Below are 9772 nucleotides of genomic sequence, written 5' to 3'. Positions count from 1 at the left end.
ATTGCATTTCCGGGTGGGGCTGAAGATTTGACCAGCCAGGCTGCAGACTCCATGCAGCTCCCCCTGGCGGCTATCCAAGCCCCCAACCAGGCTGTGGAGGACTCTATCTCCCATGGAGCCATGCGCCAGGTTGGGGAATCATCGTCTGCCAGGGAGGCTGCCACCAAGCGTCCCGGGATAGGTATTGAGCTGTCCATGGTAGCTCCCCCGGAACAGATACAGTAGGGGCATCCCTGCCGGGCATGGGACCCGGCTGTCCTTCACAATATATATATATATATATATATATATATATATATATATATATATATATATATATATATATATATATATATACAGTATGTTGTAATAAAGGCTGTAGCAGTGCTACTATTAGATTCTTTCAGTATTTTAGTAGTAAAAGAACAGTCAAGGAGGAGGTCAAGTGCATCAGAAATAATAAAGGGGAATTATAAGATACAGACAGTGACTTAGCGGATGCCCTAAACTTAAATTTTTTTGAGGTGTTTACAAGTGAGCAAGTGGATAACCTCAGAGTGGTAACAGGGACTACTAAGGAGGTACTGAGGGATTTGGAAATTGTAGAGGGAGAAGTACTGCTCAGATTAAATAAGATGAAATCAAACAAATCACTAGGACCAGATGATATTTATCCTCGTGTTCTTAAGGAGTCTGGTGAGTACATATATAAACCCTTGACACATATTTTTAGGAAGTCACTGCGCACTGGAGAGATTCTGAATGACTGGAAAATGGCAAATATCATTCCATTATATAAAAAGGATGACAGGGCAGATTCAAGCAACTATAGGCCAGTAAGCTTAACATGCATCACAGGAAAATTAATGGAAGGAATTATTAAGGATAAGATTGAGCAACACCTGGCAAGGACAGGAGTTTTTCTGTACAGTCAGCATGGGTTCAGAAGAGGGAGGTCGTGTTTTCCTAACATGCTGGAATTCTATGAGGAGACAACAAAAGGATACGACCAAAGTGGAGCAGATGATATCATTTATTTGGACTTTCAGAAAGCATTTGATAAGGTGCCACATGAGAGGTTGGGCATCAAATTAAAAGATGTGGGAGTTCAGGGTGATGTTTTTAGATGGGTGCAGAATTGACTCAGACACAGGAAGCAGAGGGTGATGGTTTGAGGAACCTCATCACAACTGGCCCATGTTAACAGTGGTGACCAGCAGGGGTCAGTGCTAGGGCCGCACTGTAACAAGTAACAAGCTGGTTAAGTTTGCAGATGATACCAAGATAGGTGGATTAGCAGATAATTTGGAATCCGTTATGTCATTACATAAGGACTTGGATAGCATACAGGCTTGGGCAGATTTGTGGCAGATGAAATTTAACATCAATAAATGTAAAGTATTACACATAGGAAGTAAAAATGTTAGGTTTGAATACACAATGGGCGGTCAGAAAATCAGTCCACCTTATGAGAAAGATTTAGGAGTCATAGTGGACTCTAAGCTATCGACTTCCCAACAGTGTTCAGAAGCCATTAAGAAGGCTAACAGAATGTCAGGTTATATAGCACCTTGATGTGTGGAGTACAAGTCACAGGAGGTTCTGCTCAACCTTTATAACACACTGGTGAGGCCTCATCTGGAGTACTGGGTGCAGTTTTGGTCTACAGGCTACAAAAAGGACATAACAGCACTAGAAAAGGTCCAGAGAAGAGCGACTATGCTGATTCAGGGCTACAGGGGATGAGTTATAAGGAAAGATTAAAAGAGCTGAGCATTTACAGTTTAAACAAAAGAAGATTAAAAGGTGACCTGAGTGAAGTGTTTAAAATTATGAAGGGAATTAGTCCAGTGGATCGAGTCTGTTATTTTAAAATGAGTTCATCAAGAACACGGTAAATTTCGCAAAAACATTAGTAAGTTTTTCTTTATACAAAGAACGATAGACTCTTGGAATAAGCTACCAAGTAGTGTGGTGGACATTAAGACTTTAGGGACTTTCAAAACTCGACTTGATGTTTTTTTGGAAGAAATAAGTGGATAGGACTGGCGAGCTTTGTTGGGCTGAATGACCTGTTCTCGTCTAGAGTGTTCTAATGTTCTAATTAGTTAAAACCGCATCTCCCAGCAGTCCCTGCAGGTGCTGTTGGGGTCAAAGGTGGTCAGAGGGGCTTAAAAGGAGGGCAGGTGTCCAAAGAAAAAAAGGTGTTTTTTGTTGTTGTATTTTGTGTTCCGTTTACCTGTTGGACTCCCTCCTGTTGATGAAGCCGCATTTAATCTTTGTGTCCTGGATTGTTTCGTTGTTGAGGTCTAGATCGTCTTCTGTCTACCTGTGTGCTGAGGACTGATTGTGGATTCATTGGCTTCCACGCAAGAAAAGGAGCACTCCTGAACCATCCATCCGTCTTCACCCTTACAGTGTCTAACGGTAGGACTGTTTTTCATTCCTTTTCAGTGGGCACATCTCTGGACTTACTATCGTCATCTTTCATTGCATCCGGTGTTGTTTTCCATAGACATTGCTGTGTGGAGTTGTTTGTGTTTATATGTTTAATGTAATATTGCCATAGGGGTACAGGGGTGGTATTCTTGTTTTCATTTATATTATTTAATTTCATTATATTCTTTAATTGTTGTTAGTTCCCAGTGTGCTTTATTTTGTCTCTGTTTGTGAGTGTGTGTCGGTCGGGCCAAGGCTGGGGGCGTCCCTGGGATCTCCTCTACAAAAATAAATAAATCACCGTCAAATTGACGATGTGAATCTTAGCGGCACCGGACCGCTACAAGGTGCTATATAGGCGCCAACCCAACACAGACTGACACCGGAGACACATATAAAAGTAAATAAACTTTTATTTTTCTTCATCTGTGGGGCACATCTTTCCCATGTCCCACAGGCAGTACACAGTCCCAAAAGCACGAACCAAAGCAAAAAACACACTACTCTTTGCACCACCGCTCCTCCTCCTGACTCAGGCTCCTGGAGTGGTGGCTGCTGGCCCCTTTTATAGTTCACCCAGAAGTGCTTCAGGTGCTTTATCACCTGCCTCCGATTGCACCTCCGGGTGTGGCTGAACTACGGCCCAGACAGGCCCAGGGACCCCTGCAGCGCCTCCTGGTGGCCACCCTGGGTCCCAACAGGGCTGTGGAGTTCTCTATCTCCCATGGAGCCCTGTGGATATCTGAGGCATCACAGTCACCCATGGGGCTGCCACAAAATGGACCAGGGGAGGTACTATGCAGCCCATGCTTGCTCCCCCGAAAACATACACAGAAGGGGCATCCCGTTACAATATATATATATATATATTGTCACGCTTGGGTTACAAAATTGCACAGAAAACCAGAGGAAGTTGAAGAGACTGGAATTTTATTCAAACACTGCAAACAAACATTTATCTTTTAAAAGGATTTCAGACGTGCTCCTTGAAAAGAGTTAACACCTCCGCTTGTCATTTAAAAGTAACATTGGACTTTTTCTTCGGAGGAGGAATACGAGCCAGGAGCAGGAGAGGTCTGAGAGAGAGAAGAAGCAGATAATCAATTTAACAAACTGAAAGAAGCCCGTGCAGGCCTTTTGAGAAGGCGGAGCACCACGCGAGAGGCACATTACGCGACAGAGCCGGCCAGAAGGGAAAGGAGGAATGTGAAGGTAGTCTATCCATGTTTCTTAGGGATTTTTGCAGGGGCGTCTGTATCTTTTGGGGGTACGATCAGCTTCGCAGCTCACTATATATATACATCCATCCATCCATCCATTATCCAACCCGCTGAATCCGAATACAGGGTCACGGGGGTCTGCTGGAGCCAATCCCAGCCAACACAGGGCACAAGGCAGAGAACCAATCCTGGGCAGGGTGCCAACCCACTGCAGGACACACACAAACACACCCACACACCAAGCACACACTAGGGCCAATTTAGAATCGCCAATCCACCTAACCTGCATGTCTTTGGACTGTGGGAGGAAACCGGAGCGCCCGGAGGAAACCCACGCAGACACGGGGAGAACATGCAAACTCCACGCAGGGAGGACCCGGGAAGCGAACCCAGGTCCCCAGGTCTCCCAACTGCGAGGCAGCAGCGCTACCCACTGCGCCACCGTGCCGCCCATATATATACATATATATATATATATATATATATATATATATGGAAGAGAAGGTCTGTGATACGGTTTGCATATTTGCAGTTGGAGATCCACGTAGGGAGAAAAAACGAATCACGTATCATAAAATAGTTTTATTCCTGAGCTTTCAACACCTATCAGGGGTCTTCATCAGAAACTATCATGCTAAAAACAAGAAATCGACAGCTGAAACACGAAACGCAGTTTATAGTATTCCATGCAATTCTTGCTCAGCTGTATACATAGGACAAACGTCAAAAAGAATCTCAACACGTGTACAGGAACATCGCAATGCCGTCAGAAAAAAGGACGCACTATCTTTGATATATGCACATACCAAATCGACAGGACACACATTCAACTGGGACAATGTACAAGTAAAATTTAAGGCCAGTACTAAAAGTGCCAGAGAGTTGGCCGAGTCTTGGCTATCAGATGAAAACGCCATCAACAGACACTTGGACATAAATCCAGCATATGCCAACTTAAAAAGGACATGTACACAATAATTAAACTTTACAACCCCCCCCACCCCCCCTTGATCATACTGACTTAGTCACCTCCAACCCCCCCCACCACTTAATGTGTTGCTATATATTGCCTTTGATTCTTGTAAGTCTAAGCATTATCCTCTGATGAAGACCCCTGATAGGGCCTGAAAGCTCAGGAATAAAAACTATTTTATGATACGTGATTCTTTTTTCTCCCTTCGTGGATCTCCAGCTGTAAATATATATATATATTTTTATATATATATATATATATATATATATATATATATATATATATAAATATATATATATATGTATATACTGTATACACAATTATACCCAATCATATGTATGTTACAGCCAAAACCCGAAGTTTGGCCAGTTCCCGGATTGGCCGACCATTTTGCATTTTGGCCGAGAGGTGTTTCCAAAGTCCATATTAGTAGAAATGACCAGTGTATAGGCTACTTTGGTCGGCCATTTCGTGAAGTGGCACGAACTCCCTGGCCAAAATCCGATGTGCTGATGTAAGACTGTCCGCTCAAGTTGCGAAGATGCTTAAAACCTTTCAGAAGCAGATTCAGAAGTGAGTTTTACATTCTGCATGAGAAACTGCTCACACTGGAATCCATAGGCACAGAAGAAAAATCACTACGAACCGCTGCGTCTTCCCAGTCGCTGACCAGTGGCCAAGGTACACTTGATGCAATTGCACTACTAGCGCAACACTACTCACTGCTCATGTGTTTTTTCTTTGGCCCATCGCCCCATGCTATTTCGCAAACTGGCTGACCAAATCCTGAAATCAAGAAAAAGATCGGACATTGGCTGGTCAATTTACAGCGATATTGGCCATTCCCGGTTTGGCTGGATACTTCCCGCTTTGGCCGATTTCGGGTTTTGGCCGTAACATATATACTGTATGCACAGTATGCATCCTTTTTGTCCAGTTGGATAAGTTCACCGGGGCATTGACAAGAATTAAAATGTAACAAACTCTGTTGTGTAAAGTGCCCCTTCCTCGATTATGAGCCCCTGCCCACCACTGTTCTTTTTTGAAGGCATCAGAGCAGCTATTGAGAGTGATGCCATAGGGGAACCACTTTTAGTTCTTTATAGAACCATCCTCATGAAGGTTCCAGAAAGATCCTTTATTTATTTAGATCATCAGTAAGAAGCCCCATAAAGAACCATGAAGAGATAATGGCAGCTTTATAAAATGCCAGAGGTTCCTCATTTTAAAAGGACTATTGGTGCGTATAACACAGGTTAAATTCAGCTTTCCTTGATTTGTTAGCATCTTGCTAGGTGCCCTACACTCTTAAAAATAATAGGACTTTAGATAGTGTCACACACGTGTGCATTAGAGGCAGCTTAAAGGCCTGAGTGAGGGCAGTTCCGATTCAAACCGGGATGTGACAGAGTGCACCGACTCTTTTTCTTCCTTGCCTGTAGACCATTCATGGGAGATTCCACCTGGCCCTCTTGACGTCACTTCCGGGACCGAGCCTATGGAAGAAGACCTTGGTGGCTCCGGCCCCTGTGATGTCACATCTGGGCTCGAGCCAATGTCTGAAGACCTTCATGAGCCCAACCCCTTTGACCTCACTTCCTGTCTTCCCCTTTAAAAGCCTCCACCTTTTCCCTTTTCCCTCAGGTCTGTTTTGCACTCGGTTTTGTGCACAGCAGTGCTGTTTATATTTTTGCAGCCAGGATACCAAATATACGGGTGGCCACCCCAAACCTTGTTATGACTCAGAGTGGAGTTTCTCACAATAGACAGAACTTTATTTGTCCCCAGGGGAATATTTGGTATTTTTACAGAAGCTGTTTAAATAAATAAATGAATACACACACACACACACACACACTATGGTCTGAATGGTACTTGACAGCGATGCCACAGGGGAACCATTTTTGGTTCCCAAAAGACCCATCCACGTTAAGATTCCAGAAAGACCTTTTATTTATTTAGATCTGTAACAGGCTCCATACAGCAAGTTGCCATGAACAAACAGCAACAGATCTGTGAAATGCCAATGAGTATATGATTTTTAATTGACTCTCACCACATAGAATAAATAACACAGGTTAAGTGCAAGTGTCCAGCTAGGTAGCCAACCAAACATTAAAGAGCTCTTTTTCTTTTCTACATATTAGGACGTTTTTCAAAGAACCAACTTTGTGGGCAAAGAACCCTTCCCAGAATGAAATAGATAGATAGATAGATAGATAGATAGATAGATAGATAGATAGATAGATAGATAGATAGATAGATAGATAGATAGATAGATAGATAGATAGATAGATAGATAGATAGATAGATAGATAGATAGATAGATAGATAGATAGATAGATAGATAGATAGATACTTTATTAATCCCAAGGGGAAATTCACATACTTCAACAGCAAAAATAATAAAAAATAAAATTAAATTAAAGAGTGATAACAATGCAGGTAAAAACAGACAATAACTTTGTATAATGTTAACGTTTACTCCCCCTGGTAGAATCTGAAGAGTCGCATAGTGTGATGTATGAACGATCTCCTCAGTCTGTCAGTGGAGCAGGACGGTGACAGCAGTCTGTCGCTGAAGCTGCTCCTCTTTCTGGAGATGATCCTGTTTAGTGGATGCAGTGGATTCTCCATAATTGACAGGAGTCTGCTCAGCGCCCGTCGCTCTGCCACAGATGTCAAACTGTCCAGCTCTGTGCCTACAATACAGCCTGCCTTCCTCACCAGTTTGTCCCTCTTCATTATGCTGCCTCCCCAGCACACCACCGCGTAGAAGAGGGCGCTCGCCACAACCGTCTGATAGAACATCTGCAGCATCTTCACAGACCTCAATCCATCACACTAGATTGAGGTCTGTGAAGTTGGAATTGGAGGGCTGTAGTGGCTGCAGGTTTTTGTTCCAACATGATTGCTTAATTAAAAAGCAATTCTTCCCAAAAACAGATCTTAATTTAATTTCATGACCTGTCACTGCTTTCATTCTGCCATGTCAGGGGTATTCTTACTGTATATCACAGATTTTTTTTCCTTTTCTAAAATATCATCCAAATGATTTGTAGCCTCAAGTGGATTAGTACTTCTCAATGATAGTGTCCAGCTAGGTAGCCAACCAAACATTAAAGAGCTCTTTTTCTTTTCTACATATTAGGACGTTTTTCAAAGAACCAACTTTGTGGGCAAAGAACCCTTCCCAGAATGAAATAGATAGATAGATAGATAGATAGATAGATAGATAGATAGATAGATAGATAGATAGATAGATAGATAGATAGATAGATAGATAGATAGATAGATAGATAGATAGATAGATAGATAGATAGATACTTTATTAATCCCAAGGGGAAATTCACAAGTTATTATTAATCCCAAGGGGAAATGGTGCTTTGTTAAGCAATGGCTCTATGAGAAACCATAAAATATCATTAAAGAACCATCAGCCTGTTTAAGAATATACATTAAAGACGTCTTATTTTTCCGAATATACAGAACCTTGTTAAATAAAACCCAGAGTACCTTCCTTAGAATGAAACGGCTCTTTACCAACCGCTGGTTCAATGAGGAACTACACAACCCAGTTGCACTGCAGAACCTTTTAAGAGTGTGTAATTATTATCTTTATTTGCACTGAGGGGTATATTCAGTGCCCTGTGCTGGGGAGCCAGTGTTCGTGAGTCCCGTGCCCTTACAGGTGGCACCGTGCGTGTGTTTCGATCGCTGAAGCCTCGACACCCGGAGGCCATGCATTGCGTAGGATGAAGTTGTGTTCGCGCTCGTCTGTTGCTTGTGAATTCTCAGCCTGATCCAAACGACTGGGGGTTTTATTTTGCATTGAAATCACGAAATCGTCCACCGATGACTACACCACTGACCCCGCTCTCCCGAGCTTCTGCCCCCCCTCCTAACACAGTCTGCAGACGGATTCCAACACCGCTACTTCAGTGGAGTTCAGGAAGTTATTGTGGTTTCATCCCTGACCCCTACACGTTGATCGGAGACTCCTAACAGGCACAAACAGATGAGCTTGTGTGAGAAGGAACTTTCAGACAGCCTGCATATTTTAAATATTTTCCATCAATCGTTAAAAACACCCGAGACTACATAACTTTAAGTTTGCCCGGTTAGGTAATTAGACAGATATGCACTTTCAGAAAAATGGTTTATTTGTGCGCTTCCCACATTCATCTGCACACTCCACCCAAGTCTTCTTAACAAATAGAAACTTAAAACAATTGGAGAAAATCGTGGGAATCGGTGTTGGAATTATTGAGATGTGACTCTTAAGAGAAGTTAAAAACCTTAAACCACACGCCTTTTTTGTTTTTAGAGATGGGCATCTGTAAAGGATGAAGTTCCTCATATAGCACCTTTCACGGTGCATTGTTAGAGGATGGCACAATGGCATATAGCAGATAGCGCACATCTGACGTCTTTTTCTTTGCGATTCTGCCTGATCGATTCCCTTCTGCCAAAATAATAATAATAATAATAATAATAATAATAATAATAATAATAATAATAATAATAATAATACGCGTCGCCTTTTTACTTTAAAATGGGATTCTGTTACAAAGTGGACCGTAATCGATATTTCTATCTGGTGATTTCGTCGCACCTTGACAACACTAAAAATACCTGCCAATACAAACTCGTTTTTTTATTGTAATCGGTGGCTCAAGATTAAAAGTTTTTATTATTTTCTAAATGATAATGACAATTACCGCCGACTGTTTTAAGTAGCGCATTCCACTGTGAGCGGCGCGCGCCGCAAAACTGTCAACGGTCTGCTAGAATCTGGCACGACGACATCACGGTTAGTCCGGTGGGCGCTGATCTGCAGCCACTTTCTCTGTGAAATCCCCGCGATCGCCACCCTAACGCTTGGCTGGATATTCAAAGGGAAATAGACGCAGCTTTTTTACATTGTAAAAATTAATTCCAAAGCGCATTACTATTCTGCGTATTTTGGCAATCGGTGCCAATGAAAGATGTCTTCAATTCAGCTTGTTGACATAAAAACTAAAAGCTTTGTATCGTTTTCTTATAGGATCGAGCTTTATAAATTTGAAGCCCGCTTTGAATCTCAAAATTTTCAAAAGACATGATACTTGTCATAATCCCATACATTGCAATCGATTTATTTATTTATTCATTTTTTTGC

Source organism: Erpetoichthys calabaricus, chromosome 1 (genome assembly GCF_900747795.2).
Source record: "Erpetoichthys calabaricus chromosome 1, fErpCal1.3, whole genome shotgun sequence".
NCBI lineage: Eukaryota > Metazoa > Chordata > Cladistia > Polypteriformes > Polypteridae > Erpetoichthys > Erpetoichthys calabaricus.
This window is presented reverse-complemented; position numbering follows the sequence as displayed.